Here is a 22,519-nt window from a genome sequence, read left to right as displayed (position 1 = left end):
CATGATCTGACTCCATGGTGTGGGCGGGGTCCGGGCCCACTTGGAGGGGCAGGATATGTCGCCAGACCACAGTTGGGGGTGCCAGACTCAGGCCACGCCATATTTGGTGTCAGAGCGAAGACCCAGGAATAGAAACTGTGTATGGGGCCAAGTTGGCTACAGCCCAATATCCGGGTGACCTCAGGCCCAAAGCATGCTCCTGGCCCCCGAGACGGGCCTCGCAGTTTCGGCCTATGTCCTGGGCCTTGTCAGCTGGGCCTGGCACACCCCTGCTGCCTGCCCCTGCCTCCAGGCTCACCACTTCCCGCCCTGTCACCAGGGAGCTATTCCCAGTTAGCCTGTTACTGTGGCCACTCCCCTGCTCTAAGCCCTTCCATGGCTCCCATCGCCAGGATCCCCAATGACTCATCTTAGGCAGGAAGTGAGGAGAGAGGAGAGGTGCAGGGCATGGCCGGGCGCGGTGGCTCACGCCTGTAATCCCGGCACTTTGGGAGGCTGAGGCGGGCGGATCATGAAGTCAAGAGATTAAGACCATCCTGGCCAACATGGTGAAACCCCGTCTCTACTAAAAATACAAAAATTAGCTGGCGTGATGGTGCACGCCTGTAGTCTCAGCTACTCGGGAGGCTGAGGCAGAAGAATCGCTTGAACTCGGGAGGCAGAGGTCGCAGTGAGCTGAGATCGCACCACTGCACTCCAGCCTGGCAATAGAGCAACACTCCATCTCAAAAAAAAAAAAAAAAAAAAAAAAAAAAAAAAAAAAAAAAAAAAAAAAAAATCAAGAGGTGCAGGGCAATGGAAACAGAGGGCCAAAGGCTGGGTCAGACCCCTACTGGCCAGGTTCTTGGCACCAGCTCTGGAGGCCCCAACTAGGGGCATCAGCATCAGGGGCCAGGCCCAAGGGCCTAGAAAAGGCCCTCCAAGCTGGTGCTTTTTATCCCTACACGAATTGCACCCCTACCTGTCCCTACAGTAAGGGCGCTACCCCTCCAGCCCTGTGTCCAGCCCAGCTCAGCCTAGCACTGGCCAACCATGACCCAACAAAACGGAATCCGCACTGAGCCCTCCATCCAGGCTGAGTGCTGACACAGAGGCTCCCAGAGCGCCAGGGTTGTGCCCTTGGAGATTCCGATGTCCTGACGGGAACACAGAGGCCCCAGAGGCAAAGGTGTCAGAGGCATGTGAGCCAGACCAACACCATCTTAAATAGGAGCTGAGTAAAATAAGGCTGACACCTACTGGGCTGCATTCCCAGATGGCTAAGGCGTTCTAAGTCACAGGGTGAGATAGGAGTTGAGCACAAAATACAGGTCATAAAGACCTTGCTGATAAAACAGGTTGCAGTAGAGAAGCCGGCCAAAACCCACCAAAACCAAAATGGCCATGAGAGTGACCTCTGGTCGTCCTCTCTGCTACACTCCCACCAGCACTGTGAGTTTACAAATGCCATGGCAACGTCAGGAAGTTACCTTATGTGGTCTAAAAAGGGCAGACATGAATAATCCACCCCTTGTTTAGCATATCATCAAGAAATAACCATAAAAATGGGTAATCAGCAGCCCTAGGGGCTGCTCTATGGAGTAGCCATTCTTTTATTCCTTTACCTTTTTTTTTTTTTTTTTTTTTTATGACAGAGTCTTGCTCTGTCGCCCAGGCTGGAGTATAATGGCCCGATCTCGGTTCACTAAAACCTCTTCCTACTGGCTTCAAGCAATTCTCCTGCCTCAGCCTCCTGAGTAGCTGGGATTACAGGCGTGCGCCACCATGCCTGGCTGATTTTTTGTATTTTTAGTAGAGATGGGGTTTCACCAAGCTCGCCAGGCTAGTCTTGAACTGCTGACCTCAAGTGATCCGCCCACCTCAGCCTCCCAAAGTGCTGGGATTACAGGCATGAGACACTGCGCCTGGCTCCTTTACAATCTTAATAAACTTGCTTTCACTTTGCACTGTGGACTCGCCCTGAATTCTTGCCCCTTGGTGTGAGTGACCACGACCCTCCTGTCACTCTCGGTCACGTCACTCGACATTTCCTTCAATGCCCTTGGTCATGGGCCTGACTGACTGAGGACTTGGAGAGCCCCACGCAGGGCAAGGGGAGGGCTCTGGGTCCCTGTGAGGACAAGGGACACAAGACTGCACAGAGGGAGAGGTTGAGCTGTGAGGCTGTCATTGCCACAGAGGCCTCGGCCAGTCCCATAGGAGCTCTGCAGTTGGGGTGGCCTTCAGAGATGTTTGTTCCAAACCAGAGTGGGGGCTATCATGGTTAATTTCATGCGTCAACTTGACCAGGCCACAGGGTGCCCCAATTAAACGTTACTCCTGGGTGTGTCTGGGGGTGTTTCCGGATGAGATTACCACTCGAATGGCGGACGCAGGAAGCAGATGGCCCCCAGTGTGGGTGGGCCCCCAACCCTCAAGGGCCTGAGTAGAAGGAAAGGCTGAGGACGGAGGAATTTGCCCCTGTTTTCCTGCCTCAGTGCTGAGCTGAGACGTCTTATTTCATCTTCTCATCAACTGGTTCTGTTTCTTTGGAGAGCCCCGACTAACCCAAGGGCCTACACCAACATTGGCCTGCAGTGGGTCACTGGGGATGGGCTGCTCCTGAGGTAGGGGGCAATCCACCCAGGAGACGGGGGCTCCAGGGCTCAATGGTGGGACCAGATGGAGCCACCACGCCCAGCACAGCCCTCGTCCCTTGGAAATGATTGTATGTGTTTTCTGTTGTCTCAGTCCTAAGGGGCAGCGGCTCTCATTCTGTTCCTGGTGCTGACGCAGGTTCAGCCGACAGCAGGAGCTGATGAGATGAGGAATGGCCCTCCAGGAGAGCCTGAGGCTATTTCCACTCTTCTCATCTTCTTGGGGTCTCAACAAGAGGACCCAGGAAATGGAACTCCAGGAGCAAAGCCACGGTCGGGTGGTGGGAGACCAGCAGCTCATTCAAAGGTGGGATGTGGGGAGAAACAGGCCCAGCAGTGGCCAAGGGGGGAGCATCAGTGACCATGGCTGGATCCTGCTGTGGCTTCCAAGCCTCCAGATAAGGAGCTGGCCCCTGTGCATGGCCAGGCTGGGGTGTGGCCACCCCTGCTGGCTTGTGATTGTGACCCCAGACCCCTGAGGTGTAAGACACTAGCGCCAGGGTCACATGGGGGCTCCCACCGCGTCACCAGCCATGTGACCACAGTCAGGCCATGCTCCTCCTCTGAGCCTCAGTCTCTCTGTCCACAAAATGGGATTAACTCCACTTTGGAGGGATGGAGGGAGGCAATGCATCCCCAGGGCCCAGCCCACAGAACAGGCCCTCAACAGATGTGGCCACGGCCATCGCGTCATAGGCCTTTCCTCCGGCAGGGGAACTGGTGGGTATCTGTGTGCAGAAGTCTCTGATGGGGCTAGAAGGGAAGGACCACTCAGGATAGTGTTTAAGGTCAGGAAGCAGGGACATGCAGCCAGGACGTAGCATGCTCTTTACCACGCTCCCAGTCCCACAGCTGTCACCAATTGGATGGTCAGAGCCTGCCATCCCTGTCCCATGGTCATACTTGCTTCTAGTGGAGCCAAATCGGGTCCCCTCCCCACCCACCTCCAGCCTTGCCTGGTCAGACAGGGACCAAGATGGGCTTCACCCCCAGGGTCTCCCACCCATTGCCTCACGGTTTCCTTCCGGTTTCCTTCCTGAGCAGGATTTTATGTGGCCAGGCCTAGAGGACAACGGCCCACACCAACATACCTGAGCTTCCTTCCTGGCCCTGCCATGTGCCCACAAGGCAGGCCACCTCTCTGAACCTTGGTTCGTCTGTGGATGGGGTAACACCAGCACCCAGGCCACAGGCTGCTGTGGGGATTAAGTGTGGTCAGGGCTCAGCTGGGTCCCAGACTCAGACAGGAGCCTGAGGTGGACCCCTGGCCAGGGTGAGGTAGAAAGGAAACTTCTCCCACTACCTTCTCCAGAGTCCCCATGACCCTAAGGTCACACGTGGCTTTGAACATCACTAACATGGCAGCTCCACAGAGAATGCTCCCGCCGCAGCAGGAGAAAAAGGAGAAAAGTCACATGCACTGCTGTTCTGCAGTGGAGGCAGAGGGGTCGTCTAGGTTTACCTACCCTGCACCCATTCATCCTCCTGAGAACACCTGCTGTCCTGTGGGGAGCCACCCCTGCCTGTGGGCCCTGCTCCCTGGCTGTTGCCGTAAGCACTGACTCAGGTCCAGCTAATGATAGTACCACATTCCCCTGGCCGCAGCGGTCAGGCTGAGGCACACAGAACCCAGTCTGGGCCAAGCAGAGATATGTGCTTCCCATGGGGTCACTAGGTGTGAGCCAGGAACTGTCAGGGCAGGGGGAATGAAGCCAGCCCTGAGGCAAGCAGAGCCAAGGGAAGGAGACAGAGACCCACGCGACACTGTCATGACACGTGGATCCTACCCTACATAGCCCACACAAGAGGAAAGGAGAGCCCAGAAGTCAATGACGGAACCTTCTGATGACCTCCTCAATCCATCAATGAATGTCTCATCCTCCTGATCATCATCTTCTTCCTGCTTTTTCTCCCTAGGGCTCCTTGTCCCTCCCCTCTTTCTCTCACTCCTGCCACTCCAGGTTGGTCTCTCTCTCTCTCTTTCTCTCTCTCTCCTTTCTCCCTCGTCATCCCCCTCAGCAGACACCAGGATGCCCTTCTTGGTCCCTGACCCCACAACGTCATATCAGGGGCGGGGCTGCAATGGCAGGAGACAGAGAGGGCCAGGGCCAGGCTCACAGGACTGAAGGCACCTAGATGCGCAGCTGCTGTTGAGGACTTGTGTCCCCCACCGGAAAAAGGGGCTCCCCCGCCAGAGGAACACACTTTTTTTTTTTTTTTCAGAGATGGAGTCTTGCCCTGTCGCCCAGGCTGGAGTGCAGTGGTGCGATCTCAGCTCACTGCCAACTTCCACCGCCCGGGTTCAAGCGATTCTCTTGCCTCAGCCTCCCAAGTACTACAGGAGTGCGCCACCATGTCCGGCTAATTGTTTTGTATTTTTAGTAGAGATGGGGTTTCGCCATGTTGGACAGGATGTTCTGGAACTCCTGACCTCAGGTGATCCGCCCACCTCGGCCTCCCAAAGTGCTGGGATTACAGGCGTGAGCCACCGTGTCCGACTGAAACACACTCTTTACCCCCAACCGGCATGGGAGCCCCCTTGCTGGGAAGAGGACACCTGGACTCACTGGAACTGGGTGGTTTTGGGGAGGGGACGTAGTGGGAGATAAAGGGTCAGGAGCCTTCATGCAAATAAGGTGGAACGCCCACCGGGTTCCTCCATTTGCTGAGGACGCACTGGTGGAGTCAGGCGGTCCTGGCCCAAACAATGGGGTGAGCAGGTTGTCTTAGCTCAGCCTGACCCCCAGTGAGGGATGCGGGGATTACTCCAGCCAATCCCAGTCCCTGCTCCCCTGTTTAACTTTCAGAAAAGTAAAGGGGCCACAGTGGCACTCGGGCTGGGGTACATCACAGTGTGGTCTGCTGGCCACAGCACCCCTGCTCTCCACACTGCAGCCTCAGCTGGCACATTGCTGCCCTGCTCTGTGTGTGTGTGTGTGTGTGTGTGGAGAGAGCATGCTGCCCACTGTGTGTGTGTGTGTGTGTGTGTGTGTGTGTGTGTGGAGAGAGCATGCTGCCCCACTGTGTGTGTGTGTGTGTGTGTGTGTGTGTGTGTGTGTGTGTGTGTTGTCCCCACCAGGCTGTGAATGCCTTGGGGGCAGAGACTAGCCCAGCCTAGGGCTCAGCCACATGTATTAAATAAATAAGTAGTGGGCTTTTTTTTGTTGTTTGTTTGTTTTTGTTTTTTTTTGAGACAGAGTCTCACTCTATTGCCAAGGCTGGAGTGCAGTGGCACAATCTCAGCTCACTGCAACCTCTGCCACCCGGGTTCAAGTGATTGTCCTGCCTCAGCCTCCCGAGTAGCTGGGATTACGGGCACCTGCCACCGCGCCTGGCTAATTTTTGTATTTTTAGTAGAGACGGGGTTTCACCATCTTGGCCAGGCTGGTCTTGAACTCCTGACCTCGTGATCCACAGGCCTCGGCCTCCCAAAGTGCTGGGATTACAGGTGTGAGCCACTGTGCCCAGCCTGCAATAAAGAGTGTTTTGAAAACTCTGAAAGTGCAGAACTAGGAAGCTGTCCTTGACCCACTCACCAGTGATGTCGGGAAGATGACTTGCCGTGTGACCTTAGACAGGTCACTTTCCTTTTTGGGCCTCAAATTCCCTTCTGCACAGTGCAGGGGAGGGAGGGTGCAGGCTAACCAAATGCTCTAACCTTGAGGGGACGCGTGGGCACCTGCTGCTAACTGCATGTGATAAGTAACACCTTAGCACAGACCTGAGGCATCAAGAACCCTAAGGGATCCGGGGCAGAAGGCCACGGAGCCAAGAAACAGCACCGAGTACCGAATTCAAATCCAGGCCCTGACTGACAGCTTCTGCACCTGCTAAGATTTGGCATTGTGACCTTGGACCCACCTCTGCCCCTCCCTGGGCCTTCACTGCTTTGTCCATCAAAGGAGGGGGTGGGCTCCTTGGTCTTGGAACTCAGACCCCCCTTGGTGTGAAAACTCCATGTCCAGAGCTTCCAAACCCTGCTTGTAGGACCCAGTGTCCTGTTCCTCATCCCTAGCCCCCACCATCTTTCAGGGCACAAATAAATATAATATTTCTACCCAAGAAGTAAGAATGACAGTTTTTAGGAGGAAGTAACTGGCGTAAGAAGGACTGTTTGTGGCTAGGTGCAGTGGCTCATGCTTGTGATCTCAGCACTTTGGGAGGCCAAGGTGGGCAGATCATGAGGTCAGGAGTTCAAGACTAGCCTGTCCAATATGGTGAAACCTCATGTCTACTAAAAATACAAAAATTAAATTAACTGGGCATAGTGGCGCATGCCTGTAATCCCAGCTACTCGGGAGGCTGAGGCAGGAGAACCACTTGAACCCTGGAGGCGTGGAGGTTGTGATGAGCCGAGATTGCGCCATTGCACTCCAGCCTAGGCAACAAGAGCAAAAAAAACTTTGTCTCAAAAAAAGAAAAAAAAATTAGCCGGGTGTGATGGTGCACACCTGTAGTCCTAGCGGCTCAGGAGGCTAAGGCAGGAGAATTGCTTAAACCTGGGAGGAGGAGATTGCAGTGAGCCGAGGTTGCACCACTGCACTCCAGCCTGGGCAACAAAGTGAGACTCTGGGCTCAAAAAAAAAAAAAAGAAGGGCTGTTTGTAAGAAGGGCAGAGGGCTCTTTTCAGAGCAGAGGTTACAAAATATTCTTCCTCCCAGGCCTTTAACGCCTCAGAAGCCAGGAATCAAGCAAGCAGTCTTGCTCTCTGAGTGGACGTTACAAACAGAAAACTCAGGGAGGTGGACTTCATTCCAGGAGGAATAAGGCAGCAGCTTAGTTCTGAATTTTCCCTCTTCTACCAAATTATATAAAGCAACATGGGTAAAGACAAACGAGAGAAACTAAGAGGCAGGGAAAACCCGCAAACTCCCAACCACAGGTGAGTGTGGCCCAAAGCACCTGCGAGCGGCAGACATGGCAATGGGTGGGGGGGCAGGAGGGGTGGGGAGGGCTCAGGAGGGGAAGACCCCAGAAAAGGCCACTTCTAAAAGGGAGACGGCAGAAGGCAGGAGCTACGGCCAGAATGAACTGGGAGTACTCAGGGCTGGAGGCAGGTGACCTCTTGAGACAGGTTAAGTTCTGGAGATGAAAGAGGAGTGGATGCAGAGAAAGGCCATATTTTAAAAGCACAACCCATTACCGTGGCAACAGAGGAGGGAGCCTTTCACCAGAGAAACCCAGAGAACTCTCCTGGCTTCTTTCCCAATTTCCACCAAAACCTCCTGTTAATTGCCACTCCAGGAAAATTCAACTAATTCAAATATGGAAAAAAATTTAAAGGTATAAAACAAAATGGAAACAGGGGTGAGGAGCACAAATACTCGCTTATATATAAAGAAAATTCACTATGAAAATATTGCTACAAGGCCGGGCGCAATGGCTCATGCCTGTAATCTCAGCACTTTGGGAGGCCGAGGTGGGTGGATCACTTGAGGTCAGGAGTTCGAGAGACCAGCCTGGCCAATAGGGTGAAACCCTCTCTCTACTGAAAACACAAAAAATTAGCTGGGCGTGGTGGCGTGTGCCTGTAGTCCCAGCTACTTGGGAGGCTAAGGCAGGAGAATCATTTGAACCCAGGAGGTAGAGGTTGCGGTGAGCCGAGATCATACCACTGCACTCTAGCCTGGCGACAGAGATTCTGTCTCAAAAAAAAAAGAAAGAAAAAGAAAATACTGGCATAAGACGAATACAAATTTGAATCCAAAATTACAACATGAATTTAAAAATAAAAACACTTTAAAAAGTAATTCCAGGCCAGGTGTGGTGGCTCACAGCTGTAATCCCAGCACTTTGAGAGGCCAAGGTGGGCAGATCATTTGAGGTCTGGAGTTGGAGACCAGCCTGGCCAACAAGGTGAAACCCCATCTCCATTAAAAATACAAAAATTACAGCCTGACTAATATGGTGAAACCCTGTATCTACTGAAAATACAAAAATTAACCAGGCATGGTGATGTGTGCCTGTCATCCCAGCTACTCAGGAGGCTGAGGCACGAGAATCGCTTGAAGCTGGGAAGTGGAGGTTGCAATGAGCCCAGATCGCACCACTGCACTCCAGCCTGGGTGACACAGACTACATCTCAAAAAAAAAAAAAAAAAAGTTGGCCAGGCACAGTGGCTCACGCCTGTAATCTCAGCACTTTGGGAGGCCGAGGCAAGTGGATCACGAGGTCAGGAGATCGAGATCACGGTGAAACCCCGTCTCTACTAAAAATACAAAAAATTAGTCGGGCGTGGTGGCGGGCGCCTGTAGTCCCAGCTACTCGGAGAGGCTGAGGCAGGAGAATAGCGTGAACCCAGGAGGCGGAGCTTGCAGTGAGCCCAGATTGAGCCAATGCACTCCAGCCTGGGTGAAAAAGCGAGACTCCGTCTCAAAAAAAAAAAAAAACAAACAAAGATATAAAAGCAAATGCAAACAAAATGCTGGGGCAATAATCTTAATACAAAATGATGCAAAATCACAACAAACCTCACTAAATGAGCCAAAGAAGGGCAATTTATTATGCTAACCGTATAATTCATAATGCATCAAATAATACTGCAGCAATTCTCAGAATAGAAAAATTACAGATACTAGGATAAATATACCAAAACACTAATAAGAGATTTTAATTTACCACTTTCAGTCCAAGAAACGTTAAGTAGCATAAACAGAAATAAGAATTCAGAAGACCCAAATAAGATAATCAGTAAGGTACTATAATATTTCAAACTCTCTACCCTAGCAATAGAGACTGTGCTTTCTTTTCAAGAGCTGAGCTGATGGAACAGTCATGAAATCTGACCATATTCAGTCCAAAGAAAATGTCAATAACAATCAAAAAATATTTTAAAAATTTAAGATTATGAAGCAATATGACTAGAAATTAATTTAAAAATCAGGAAATTTTTAAAAAATTGTATCTATGGGATTCCTAGCAAATAAAAATAATAAAAACACCAGACTGGGCGTGGTGGCTCACGCCTGTAATCCCATCACTTTGAGAGGCCGAGGCAGGCGAATCAGTTAAGGACAGGAGTTTGAGATCAGCCTGGCCAACATGGTGAAACCCAGTCTCTACTAAAAATACAACAAATTAGCCAGGCATGGTGGCACAGGCATGTAGTCCCAGCTACCTCGGGAGGCTGAGGCACGAGAATTGCTTGAATGGGAGGCAGAGGTTGCAGTGAGCCGAAATTGCATCATCATTTTCTAGCCTGAGCGACTGAGTGAGACTCTTTCTCAAAATATACCACCACCACCAACAACAGCAAATATCAAAACACCAAGTATCCATATCTACGGGATACAGCTACAGCAAGATCAGAATATTTTTAGTCACCAGTGTATGTAACAATTAAAACAGAAAAGATAAAAATAAAGCACCAGTTTAAAAATGTTAGAAAAAGAACCACAAAATAAAACACAGAAACAATGGCTGGTCATGGTGGCTCCTGTCTGTAAATCTCAGAGCATTTTGGGAGGCTGGGGTGGGAGGATCGTTTGAAACCAGCCTGGGCACCACAGTGAGACCGTCACTACAAAAAAAAAAAAAAAAAACAAAAAACGGCTGGGCGAGGTGGCTCACGCCTGTAATCCCAGCACTTTGGGAGGCTGAGCCGGGCAGATCACCTGAGGTTGGGAGTTCGAGACCAGCCTGACCAACATGGAGAAACCCCATCTCTACTAAAAATACAAAATTAGCCGGGTGTGGTGGCGCATACCTGTAATCCCAGCTACTTGGGAGGCTGAGGCAGGATAACCCAGGAGACAGAGGTTGCAGTGAGCCGAGATTGCACCATTGCATTCTAGCCTGGGCAACAAAAGCAAAACTCCCTCTCAAAAAATAAAAAAATTTAGCCAGGTGTGGTAGTGTGTACCTGCAGTGCCAGCTACTCAGGAGGATCACCTGAGCCTGGGAAGTTAAGACTGCAGTAAGCCATGATGGTGCCACTGCACTCCAGTCTGTATGACACAGCAAGACCCTGTTTCGAGAAGAGAAGAGAGAGAAAGAGAGAGAAAGACAGAAGGGAGGAAGGAAGGAAGGAAGGAAGGAAATAAAGAAGAAATAAATTAGGGAGGAAATAAGCAGGAGAACTAATAAATAAGGTAAAAAGCTGGCTCGTTGGAAAAAAGCCAATAAAATATACAACCACCAACTAACCTAATCAAGAGGGTGGGGAGAAAGCTTCCCATACAAACTAGGAAAGCCAAATGGGAAAATAACCAAATAAGCAGATAATTGTTTTAAAAAATAAGATAGTACTTAGCAAATAAAATTTAAAACCTCAATAAAATAATTTCTGGACAAAAATAATAAATCAAATGGATCCCAGAAGACAAAGCTAATCTACACAGGACAACTTCCACATTAGAAGCAGAATTATAAAAGGACTACCATTACAAAACAAAAGCACCAAGACAAAACATTTTGGGAGGGAATCCTGGAAAACTCTGAAATAACAGATAATATTTAAACTGTTAAACAGCAACATATAGAAAGGAAAATTAAAAAAAAAATTTTTTTTAAAGACAGGGTCTGCTGTCACCCAGGCTGGAATGCAGTGGCACGATCATGGCTCACTAGGGCCTCTACTTTCCAGGCTCAAGTACATGATCCTCCCACCTCAGCCTCCTGAGTAGCTGGGACTACAGGCACATGCCACCATACCAGGTTCATTTTCAGTAGAGATGGGGTTTCACCATGTTACCTAGGCTGGTCTTTAATTCCTAGGCTCCCACCTGCCTTGGCCTCCCAAAATGCTGGAACTACAGGCATAAGCCACTGTGCCAGGCAAAAAAAAAAATTTAAGTAAAGCAAATACTTAAACCAAAACCTGACAACGGCTTCACAGAATATCCTTCTGACCAATTTCACTTACGAATATTATTGTAAAAATCCAAAATAAAATATAAGCAAATAGAATTCAGCAGCACATTAAAATTAAATGGAGGCCAAGTACGGTGGCTCATGCCTGTAATCCCAGCAGTTTGGGAGGCTGAGGCAGGTGGATCCCTTGAGGCCAGGAGTTTGAGACCAGCCTGGCCAACATGGCAAAAACCCATCTCTACTAAAAATACAAAAATTAGCCCAGTGTGGTGGGACACGACTGTAATCCCAGCTACTCAGGAGGCTGAGGCACGAGAATCGCTTGAGCTTATGAGGCACAGGTTGCAGTGAGCCAAGACTGCACCACTGGCTGGGCGTGGTGGCTCACGCCTGTAATCCCAGCACTTTGGGAGGCCGAGGTGGGCGGATCACAAGGTCAGGAGATCGAGACCATCCTGGCTAACACAGCGAAATCCCGTCTCTACTAAAACATACAAAAAATTAGCCGGGTGAGGTGGCGGGCGCCTGTAGTCCCAGCTACGCGGGAGGCTGAGGCAGGAGAATGGCGTGAACCCAGGAGGTGGAGCTTGCAGTGAGCTGAGATCGCACCACTGCACTTCAGCCTGGGTGACAGAGCGAGACTCTGCCTCAAAAAATAAAAAAAAATTAAAAAATGGTGGTGATTCAGGAATGCAAGTGGGGTTTATTCAAAGAATGCAAGGATGGTTCAATATAATTAGGAAATCATGAGTATAATACATCATATATTAAATAGATCTAAGCAGAAAAATCATCATCCCAGTGACACCAAAAAACATTTAACAAAATAGCCAACACTTAGTAAATTACAAATCAATGGACACTTCCTTAACAAAATTATATAGATTAACACAGAAGCCAGGAAACAGCTTCACACTCCAGAGAGTACGAATACACAGTTTCATACATGGGCACTAATACTAAGCTCAGGGAAGACACAGATGCTGCCACCACCATCACTACACTGGGTGTATTCATCAGAGGAATCTGAGAAGGGAAAGAAAACCCAGTAGAAATAGTTAAAACTATTGCTATTTTCAAATGATATTATTGTATACCTGGAAGAGTCAAGATAAATAATTGAAAAAGTAAAACTAAAGCATACTGGAAGATGGTAGTATAAACACACACACTTAAATATAAATAACAAGTCACTAGAAGGTATGGTAAAAGAGAAGACCTCGCTTACAACAGCCAGGGTTAAACTTAACAAAAGATATTAAACGTCTATGTGAGGCCGGGTGCAGTGGCCCACACCTGTAATCCCAGCACTTTAGGAGGTTGAGGCAGGCAGATTGCTTGAGCCCAGGAGTTCAAGACCAGCCTAGACGACATGGTGAAACCTCATCTCCACAAAAAAATACAAAAATTAGTGGAGCATGGTGGTATGCACCTGTGGTCCCAGATACTTGAGAGGCTGAGGTGGGAGGATAGTTTGAGCCCAGGAGGGGGAGGCTGCAGAGAGCCAAGGTGGTGCCATCTCACTCCAGCCTGGGCGAGAGAGCAAGACCCCAGCTCGAAATAAATAAATAAATAAATAAAAACAATGCAGCCTTGTGGTGAGCTGAGATCACACCACTGCACTCTAGCCTGGGCGACAGAGTGAGACTCTGTCTCAAAAAAAAAAAAAAAAAAAAAAAAAAAAAAAAAAAAGACTGCACCACTGCATTCCAGCCTGGGTGGCACAGTGAGACTCTGCCTCAAAAAATAACAAAAATCAAAAAATGGGGGTGATTCAGGAATGCAAGTGGGGTTTATTCAAAGAATGCAAGGATGGTTCAATATAATTAGGAAATCATGAATATAATTCATCTTATATTAAATAGATCTAAGCAGAAAAATCATGCCTATAATCCTAGCACTTTGAGAGGCCAAGGCTGGTGAATGGCTTGAGCTCAGGAGTTCGAGACCAGCCCGGGCAACATGGCGAAACCCTGTCTCTACTAAAAATACAAAAAAATTAGCCAGGTGTGGTGGTGCACACCTGTAACCCTAGCTACTCAGGAGGCTGAGGCAGGAGAATTGCTTGAACCTGAGAGATGGAGGTTGCAGTGAGCCAAGATCACACCACTGCACTCCACTCCAGTGTGGATGACACAGCAGGACTCTGTCTCAAAAAAAAAAAAAAAAAGAAGTGACAACCTGGGACAACTTAAATGCAACTCACATCACATAAGTCGAATTTTTCTAACATATAAAGAGCTCCCAGAAATCAATAAGACCAACGCCCCAAAACAAAATGGGCCAAAGACAATTCACACACATACAAAATATGACCTCTAAACAAGTAAGCTAGAGCAAGGATCTTTTTATAAGTAAGAGAAATGCAAATGGACATACTCAGTTAGCATCTCTCACCTATCAGATTAGCAAAAATCCAAAACACTTGACACATTCTTCTGGCAAGGCTGTGAGCAAACAGGCATGCTCATACACAGCCAGTGGACACGCAAACAGTGCTCAGCCCCAATTTAACAACATCTATCTCACTCTGGGGCTTTATCCTACAGATGAATGACATTTGCACAAGGTCACAGGTTTGCAGCTGCAAAAGATTAGAAACAACCCAAGGTCTTTCTTGAAGAGGCTGATTAAATAAACAATGACATAATGATAGCATGGAAATGGGCAGAGACCAATGCTGCTTTTACTCATTGTCATCTCCCCTGGGGCCAGCACAGATCCTACCACATAGTAAGTGCTCAATACATATTTTCTGTATTTTGTTTTTTGTTTTTTTTTCCACCCCCGAGTCTCCGCTCTGTTGCCCAGGCTGGAGTGCAGTGGCATGATCTTGGCTCACTACAACCTCCACTTCCTGGGTTGAAGAGATTCTCCTGCCTCAGCCTCCCAGGTAGCTGGGACTACAGATGCGCGCCACCACGCCTGGCTAATTTTTGTATTTTTAGTTTTACCATGTTGGCCGGGCTGGTCTTGAACTCCTGACCTCAAGTGATCCGCCCACCTCGGCCTTCCAAAGGGCTACGATTACAGGCGTGAGCCACCGTGACTGGTCTCAGTACATATTTTTTGAAAGGATGAGTAAATGATACCAGTCCTGCCCACAAAGCCAGGATCAAATGTGATAACTAATCCTGGGAAATGCCCTTTGCAAACCATAAACTCTACGCAGATGCAAATTACAGCTGCCTCATTATTTGAAGGTACAAATCAAGTCACATGCCTTTAGCTCTTCATGGTAAAGTACCCGACTACTTGCCAGTCCCAAGAGCGCCTTTCTTTCTTCCCTGAGGCCACCCTTCCCTCCCAGGGTCACTCTAGCTCTGCACAGGAGGCTGGATCTGGCTGGGTGGGGCTGGCTTCTCAGGGGCAGAGTGAAATTCCCCGCAACCCCTCCACCGGCTTTTATCTCAGTTCAGAAAGCACTGAGTGACCTTGAATCTGGGCTTCTACACCTTCACTCTGGACACACGCACATGCACACGTGGGGATATCCTGTCGCGCCAGGCTGCCTGGATGTGGATACGTTTTCTGACTTGGTCACTTGCTATGCACAGAGATCCCAGAGATGCAAGTCACAGGGAAAGCTCTTCACAGAGAAATCGTGCCTGGCAAATGCAATGCCCATGGAAAGGGCATCTAGAAATCTCGGTCTGAGTTAGAAGAGTCCTGAGTTTGTTCGATTTGAAAGAAAGTTTCCATGTTGCTTCACTTTCACCTGTTTTACTGTCTTAAAGATTAAAAATAACCAGCAGCAAGGCCGAGTGTGGTGACTCACACCTGTAATCCCAGCACTTTGAGAGGCCGAGGTGGGTGGATCGCTTGAGGCCAGAAGTTCAAGACCAGGCTGGCCAACAGCGTGAAACCCCATCTCTACTAAAAATACAAAAATTAGCTGGGCGTGGTGGCGGACCTGTAATCTCAGCTACTTGGGAGGCTGAGGCAGGAGAATTGCTTGGACCCGGGAGGTGGAGGTTGCAGTGAGCCAAGACCCTGCCATTGCACTCCAGCCTGCGCAACAAGAGCGAAACTCCGTCAAAAAAAAAAAAGAAAGAAAGAAAGACAGACAGACATCAGGTGCTGGCTGGGCGAGGTGGCTCACACCTGTAATCCCAGCACTTTGGGAGGCTGAGGCAGGAGAATCTTGAGGCCAAGAGTTGCGTGGGCAACATAGGGAGACCACACCACTACCAAAAATAAAAATAAAACAATTAGCCAGGCGTGGTAGTCCCAGCTACTCAGGAAGCTGAGGTAGGAGGACTGCGTGAGCCCGGAAGGCTGAGGCTGCAGTGAGCTATGCTCATACCACCACACTCCAGCCTGGGCAACAGAGCAAGACTCTGTTTCAAAAAAAAAAAAAAAAAAATGGCAGGCATGGTGGCTCCCTCCTGTAATTCCAGAATTTTGGAAGGCCAAGGCGGGAGCATCACTTGAGCCCAGGAGTCTGAGACCAGCCTGGGCAACATAGTGAAACCCCGTTTCTTCAAAAAATACAAAAATTAGCATGTGCCTGTAGTCTGAGCTACTCGGGAGGCTGAGGTGGGAGGATGGTTTGCGCCCAGAAGACTGAGCCAGGGTTTCATAACTGCACACCAGCTTGGGCAACAGAGCAAGGTCCTGTCTCAAAAAAAAAAAAAAAAAAAAAAGATCAACCTAGCCAGCACGGTGAAACGCTGTCTCTACTAAAAATACAAAAATTAGCCAGGCATGGTGGCTGGCACCTGTAATCCTAGTCACTCAGGAGGCTGAGACAGGAGAATCGCTTACACCATGGTAATCATCACTTACTTCTTTGAGCATGTCCTTAATTACTTCTATAGGATTGGTTCCTAGAAGTGAGCCCTCTGGGTCAAAGGAAATGTAATTTAGGGCTGGGCAAAGTGGCTCATGCCTCTAATCCCAGCACTTTGGGAGGCGGAGGTGTGAGGATCACTTGAGCCCAGGAGCTCCAGACCAGCCTGGGCAACATAACAAGACCCCTTCTCTGCAAAAAATCAAATAAAAAAATTAGCAGGGAATGGTGGAGGGTGCCTGTGGTCCCAGCTACTCAGGAGGCTGAGGTGGGAGGATCGCTTGAGCCCAGGAGGTTGAGGATGTAGTGAGCCATCATTGCACCAGTGCACTCCAGCCTAGACAACAGAGCAAGAACGTATCTCAAAAATTATATTAAAAAAAAAAAGGTAACTCCTGGACTCAAGCGATCCACCCCCTTCAGCCTCCTAAAGTGCTGGAATTACACGTGTGAGCCACCACACCTGGCCGGAGAGATACAACTTTTTTTTTTTTGAGATGGAGTTTCGCTCTTGTTGCCCAGGCTGGAGTGCAATGGTGCAATCTCAGCTCACTGCAAACTCCGCTTCCCAGGTTCAAGCGATTCTCCTGCCTCAGCCTCCTGAGTAGCTGGGATTACAGGCATGCACCACCACACCCAGCTAATTTTGTATTTTTAGTAGAGATAAGGGTTTCTCCATGTTGGTCAGGCTGGTCTCAAACTCCCGACCTCAGGTGATACGCCCGCCTTGGCCTCCCGAAGTGCTGGGTTTGCAGGCGTGAGCCACCGCGCCCGGCCTCAGAAATATAATTTAAAGCTTCAGATATGGAACCCTAACCTGCTCTCTCCCACTCCTACTCCAGGCTCAGGGCACACTTGCCTCACCACAGGCTCTCCCAGGGCATAGGAGGGCGAGTGGGGTGCATGACCATCCTCTCCACCACTGGGGTGAGTGGCAAATGTGATCTCACTGTTGTTTCTGTTTGCACTGCTGACGGGGTGAGAAGGCTTCTCCAGTGTTGAGTTAACGTTTATTAAAAGCTCACTGTCAGGCCTGGAGCTGTGTGGTTTCATAATAACAATGGCGTGTGTTTTCTGAGCACTGACCATGTGCAGCCGTTGGTCAAAGTGGTTTTCTGCTTTGACTTGTGTAATCCCTCACCATCCTGTGTGGCAGGTCCTCTTATGATTAACTACAGTGTAAGCGCAGAGGAAACCAAGACCTGCTGGGCAGAGGCAGAGCGGGGTTCGAACACCCTTTGCTGGGGGAAAGGGGTCTACCTGTGGCCCAGCCTCATTTGCCTGGGGCTGCACCAGGGCTAGCGGCTCAATCTCACTGCGGCCAAGAGGAGGCGCTTGACTCCGAGACTCAGTCTCCTTGTCTGTAAAGTGGGAATAACAGCATGGTGGCTGAGAGGGTCTGGTAAGGTCAGGTAACAGTGTCTGGCTTAGTGGAGAGAGGCCTACCCCCAACTGAAGGGAAGGAGCAAATGATGGTCACAGATGATTGGGGCTCTCTGGGTCCTGTACCTATATCTGGGACAATGACTTTCAAACAGCAAAGATGAAGACAGACACTCTTCCTGTTTCGCTCTCATGTGCTGGTCCACCTGGCTCCCCGTCTGCCAGCTCAGACTGCACAGCGTGACCGCAGAAGGCTGTGGTGCTCCTGCTGGAGTAGGCTTGTGGTGGGTGAGAGTGCGGGCACAGGGGAAGGTGTGTGGGCACAGGGGAGGGTATGCGGACACTGGTCTGGAAGGGAAGGGGGCTCCCCTAGTCCTGTGGCCAACGGCACAGCTGGAAGCTCCTGCACCCCCAAGATCTGTCCAGAGGGAAGACAAAGGCAGCAGATGGGAGAGGAAAAGGCACTTATTCAAAGAGCTGCCACTTCCTGACAGCTACAAGAAAGGGAGCCTTGGAGAGAAGAGCAATTCCCAAGGGCATGTGGTTGGTATGTGGAGAGCCTGCTTTGAACCTGGCCCTGCATGGACTCACCCTGAACTAGGCTCTCTCCTCCCTGCGTAGTCATCAATGGGAGTGTTCACACCTGCTCCCTCCCAGGGAGGAAGCACCGAGGACTTCCAACTCCCTCCGGGGAAGATCAAAGCCAATTCATCAAGTGTCCCCCCAGCCCCTCCCTCTTGCCTCCTGTCCTCACCAGCCCAGGAGGATCCTTGGGAGCAGCACTGCATCCTCCCACCTCCTCAGTCCTTGGAGACCTCAGCCTATCAACCTGTCCCTCCTTCTCCTGGGACTGAGGGAGCCGAGCGCTCTCTTCTAGCTTTCCCATCAGCTCATAAATGCAGCCAAGTCTCCCTCATCAGAAAGCACACACACAGATAAAGTAAAATAAAAAAACTTGCTGCTCCTCTCTATCTCTCTCTCTCACAGACATACACCCACACACACACCCACGCACACACAAACACTCCCACAAATAAGAGCCAAATGATAAACTGGGAAAAGATCCTTGCCACACAGAGACCAGACAAGGGGTAAAACCTTACTGATGAGCTCAAACCAATCAATAAGCAACACACAACCTGGCTGCTCATACTCTGACCCAGGAATTTCATTTCTAGGAAATACGAAGAAATATCTAGCTGGGTCTAGATACAGCCATTCTAGAAGTTTATACACACTGATTACCAGGTTAATTCCTTCCCAGGAAAGATCTGGCCATGTATAAATGTATGCAGAAATTCAATGTAACATTTTTTTTTTTTTTTGAGACGGAGTCTCGCTCTGTCACCCAGGCTGGAGTGCAGTGGCGCGATCTCGGCTCACTGCAAGCTCCGCCTCCCGGGTTCTCGCCATTCTCCTGCCTCAGCCTCTCCGAGTAGCTGGGACTACAGGCGCCCGCCACCACACCCGGCTAATTTTTTTTTTTGTATATTTTTAGTAGAGATGGGGTTTCACCGTGGTCTCGATCTCCTGACCTCGTGATCCGCCCGCCTCGGTCTCCCAAAGTGCTGGGATTACAAGCGTGAGCCACCGCGCCCAGCCTAATTCAATGTAACATTATCAAAAAGAGCCAAATATATTTTTAAAAAGTCAAAAGAGATCCAATAACTCAACATGTCGTAGCAAAATGCAAGCATTGAAAAATATAAAAAATGTTTGTGATGAGGAATGCTCATGAAATTATACTAATGGAAAAATATTTTATATAGACAAGATATGCAAATATGGAAAAACGTGTTATTTTATTATTTTTATTTTATTTATTTATTTTTTTTGGAGACGGAGTCTCGCTCTGTTCCTCAGGCTAAAGTGCAGTGGCGCCATCTCAGCTCACTGCAACCTCCGCCTCCCAGGTTCAAGCGATTCTCCTGCCTCAGCCTCCTGAGTAGCTGGGATTACAGGCACGTGTCACCATGCCCGGTTAATTTTTTGTATTTTTAGTGGAGATGGGGTTTCACCATGTTGGCCAGGCTGGTCTCAAACTCCTGACTGCAAGTGATCCACCTGCCTCAGCCTCCCAAAGTGTTGGGATTACAGGCGTGAGCCACCGTGCCCGGCTGGAAAAACGTGTTTTTAAAGGTCTGGCAAAAAAAGGCAAATGTTAACAATAGTTATCTACAAGTATGCAAACAGGAATGGTTTTTCCTACTTCTTTCGGTTAATTCATTCAAACAATATTCAGGAAGCACCTGCTAGGTGCCAGGCCTGGCACTAGGCTCTGGGATCTGGGATCCGGACAAGGGTCCTTCCCTCCAGGAGCTTCCAATCTGGAGGGAAGGATGCGGTGAGCCAACGAAAATGCAGGGTGATCAACAGGAGTTCGTGAGGCTGGGCGCGGCGGCTCATGCCTGTAATCCCAGCACTTTGGGAGGCCGAGGTGGGCGGATCACCTGAGGTCAGGAGTTCGAGACCAGCCTCAACATGGAGAAACCCCATCTCTACTAAAAATACAAAATTAGCCGGGCGTGGTGGTGCATGCCTGTAATCCCAGCTACTCGGAAGGCTGAGGTAGGATAATTGCTTGAATCTGGGAGGCAGAGGTTGTGGTGAGCCGAGATCGTGCCATTGCACTCCAGCCTGGGCAACAAGAGCGAAACTCTATTTCAAAAAGAACAAAAAAAAAAAACCGGAGTTTGTGAGCACACCTAGGAGGTCCCCAAAGAAGGAGGCAGCTGGGGAGAGTGAGAAGAGGTGCACTTCAGAACTCAGATGGCCAGCTTAGTGGTGGAGCAGTCCACCTGCCACCACCTTCCGGGACCTGCATCCCCAGCTGAGCTGCATCCTTGGAGGTCTGAACCCAGTGGCCCCATGGCCAGGTGGGCTTGGGAGTTGCTAGCTGGGGCTGATGTGGTAGTTCACAAACTCCTGGTGTTCCACACAAACCACCTAGAGATTCTGCCAATCCTGCCCCACACTGGGGTCCCAGGGCCCATCACAGGAACTGGAAATTAATGGACCCATTAACCTAGCAGCTAGAGGGCTTCAATTAGTACAAGGAAACAAAACACATTTTGTAGATGGCTGTCCATTTCGGAGTTTATCCTCTAATACTGAACTGTCCTAGCAGACAAGAAACGACAGGCACCCAAGGCATTAGAAAAATGTTTGAGAGAAAAACTAATGACAACATTGGATGTAGTGGTGTGTGCCTGCAGTCTCAGCCACTAGGGAAGCTGGGGTGGGAGGATCGCTTGAGCCTAGCAGTTTGAGGCTGCAGTGAGCTGCCACTCCAGCCTGGGTGACAGAGGGAGACCCTAAAAAACAAACAGAAAACTAATGATAGAGAGGATTCCATCTCTCCTCTTCCTTTCTTTTCCTTTATATTTTGTTTTCCTTTGTATTCCTTTGATTTGGGGACCCTCTTTTTGGGGGTTTCAGCTATGGAAACAGTGTAGCAGGGTTTCGGGTTCTGCAGAAGGTTTGAGGCTGGAGAGGGCTGTGGGAAATATTGAGGGAGGCCTGGCTCCATCTACACTCTGCTATGGGACCCTGGGCAGGGTGGCTCCCCCATTCTTTGGGAGGAGGTGACAAAGGGGAAGTCTTTGGGCAGCTGGTGGCGGGAAGGCGAAGGCCAGACCTGGCCTGAGATACACCAGGTGCTCGGGGTTATTTGCTGAGTGCAGGGTAAGTGACCCCAAGGGGCCTTCGCGGAACAGTCAATCACTCGACGTTGGCGGAGGGGAGGAAGCCGCAGAGAGGGTGTCTTGAGGGAAAGGTGGGTGCAGGGGAGATGGCGCTTTAACCCACTCAGGGCCAGAAGCTCAGCCGAGACTATCCAGGTGGGAACTTGTCTCTCCGGATGACAGGTGATGAAACTGAGGGAAGGGGACTCGCCCTGGCAGTGAAACGGGATGGGCGCTGGGACCAGGTGCCCCAGCAGAGCCTCTCCCAAGCCCAGTTCCGCTCTAGCTCAGCCCTCAACCTTCCCCAGCTGGAGAGGAGGGAGGGGCGCCTGCTGATCCGAGGCGAGCGCGGAGGCTGGGAGACTCCAATTGGCTCGCCCCGTGCCCAGCTCGTACCCAGGCCGTTTCCCGCACGGGGAGGGCCCTTCCCGCTTTTGGGCAGGTCCAAATCCTCACCCTCCCTAAGGCCGGCGCCGACGCTTCCAGCTCGGCAGAGCCCCCTCCTGCGGGCCGCTCTCCATCCCGTCCCCAGTCGCATCTGCTCCGGGGCGAGCACGGCCCGACGCCCAGGCCTCCCCCGGACGGAGGGGCGCGACTCGCCCACGGTGGCCGGGCAGACCCTGCCTCGAACCTGGCTTCTCCCCGACGCCCCCTCTCCAGCCCCGGGACCCAACCGGGTGGGGCTGCCCTCGAGGGCTCCGGAGCCAGGCGCGTCCTGCCCGCGAGGGCCGGGGCTCCGGGTCCAGCCGCCGCGCTCCACTTCGGGGCGCAGTTGGGGTGGAGGCGGTGGCCGGGACCGCCGCGCGGGGTTCGTGCGCGCACAAATGTCGCCTCTAGAACAGGTGGACCGGGCAAGGGCGGCGGCCCAGCCCCTCCGCCCCTGCCCCTGCCTTCCCGAGGCGCCTCCTCTCCACTGGGAGCCGCAGGATCCGCCTGGAGCCCCCGTCCCCCGCACCTTCGGCGCGGCCCCTCGTACCTCTGGCTCCCGCGGCGGCGGGCGGCGGACAGCGGGGCTCCGGCGGGCGGGCGGCGCGGCGGCCGGAGGGCAGTGCCCGGGGCCCGGCGGGAGGCAGCACCGCCCCTCCGGCCCGGGGCGGGGTCAGCGCCGCCCCGCCCCGCCCGTCCCGCCCTGCCCTGCGGGTCCCGGTCCCCAGAGCCCCTGCTGGGTCCCCGCAACCCCGCCCGCACGCCCCCGCTCCTCCCCGGGGCGGGT

General features: G+C 51.0%; 1 protein-coding gene across 1 annotated transcript in view; it reads right to left on the bottom strand.

Moving 5' to 3' along the window:
* A4GALT (alpha 1,4-galactosyltransferase (P blood group)) overlaps positions 1–22,317 on the bottom strand; it is a 28,169-nt gene extending 5,852 nt beyond the window's left edge. Inside the window, exon 1 of the mRNA XM_030815422.1 lies at positions 22,283–22,317. The gene's annotated coding sequence lies outside the window, so the exon portion shown is untranslated. The remainder of the gene's footprint in view (positions 1–22,282) is intronic.
* Positions 22,318–22,519: the final 202 nt, after the last annotated feature.

This window comes from Nomascus leucogenys, chromosome 7b (genome assembly GCF_006542625.1).
Source record: "Nomascus leucogenys isolate Asia chromosome 7b, Asia_NLE_v1, whole genome shotgun sequence".
Classification (NCBI taxonomy): Eukaryota; Metazoa; Chordata; class Mammalia; order Primates; family Hylobatidae; genus Nomascus; species Nomascus leucogenys.
This window is presented reverse-complemented; position numbering and strand designations above follow the sequence as displayed.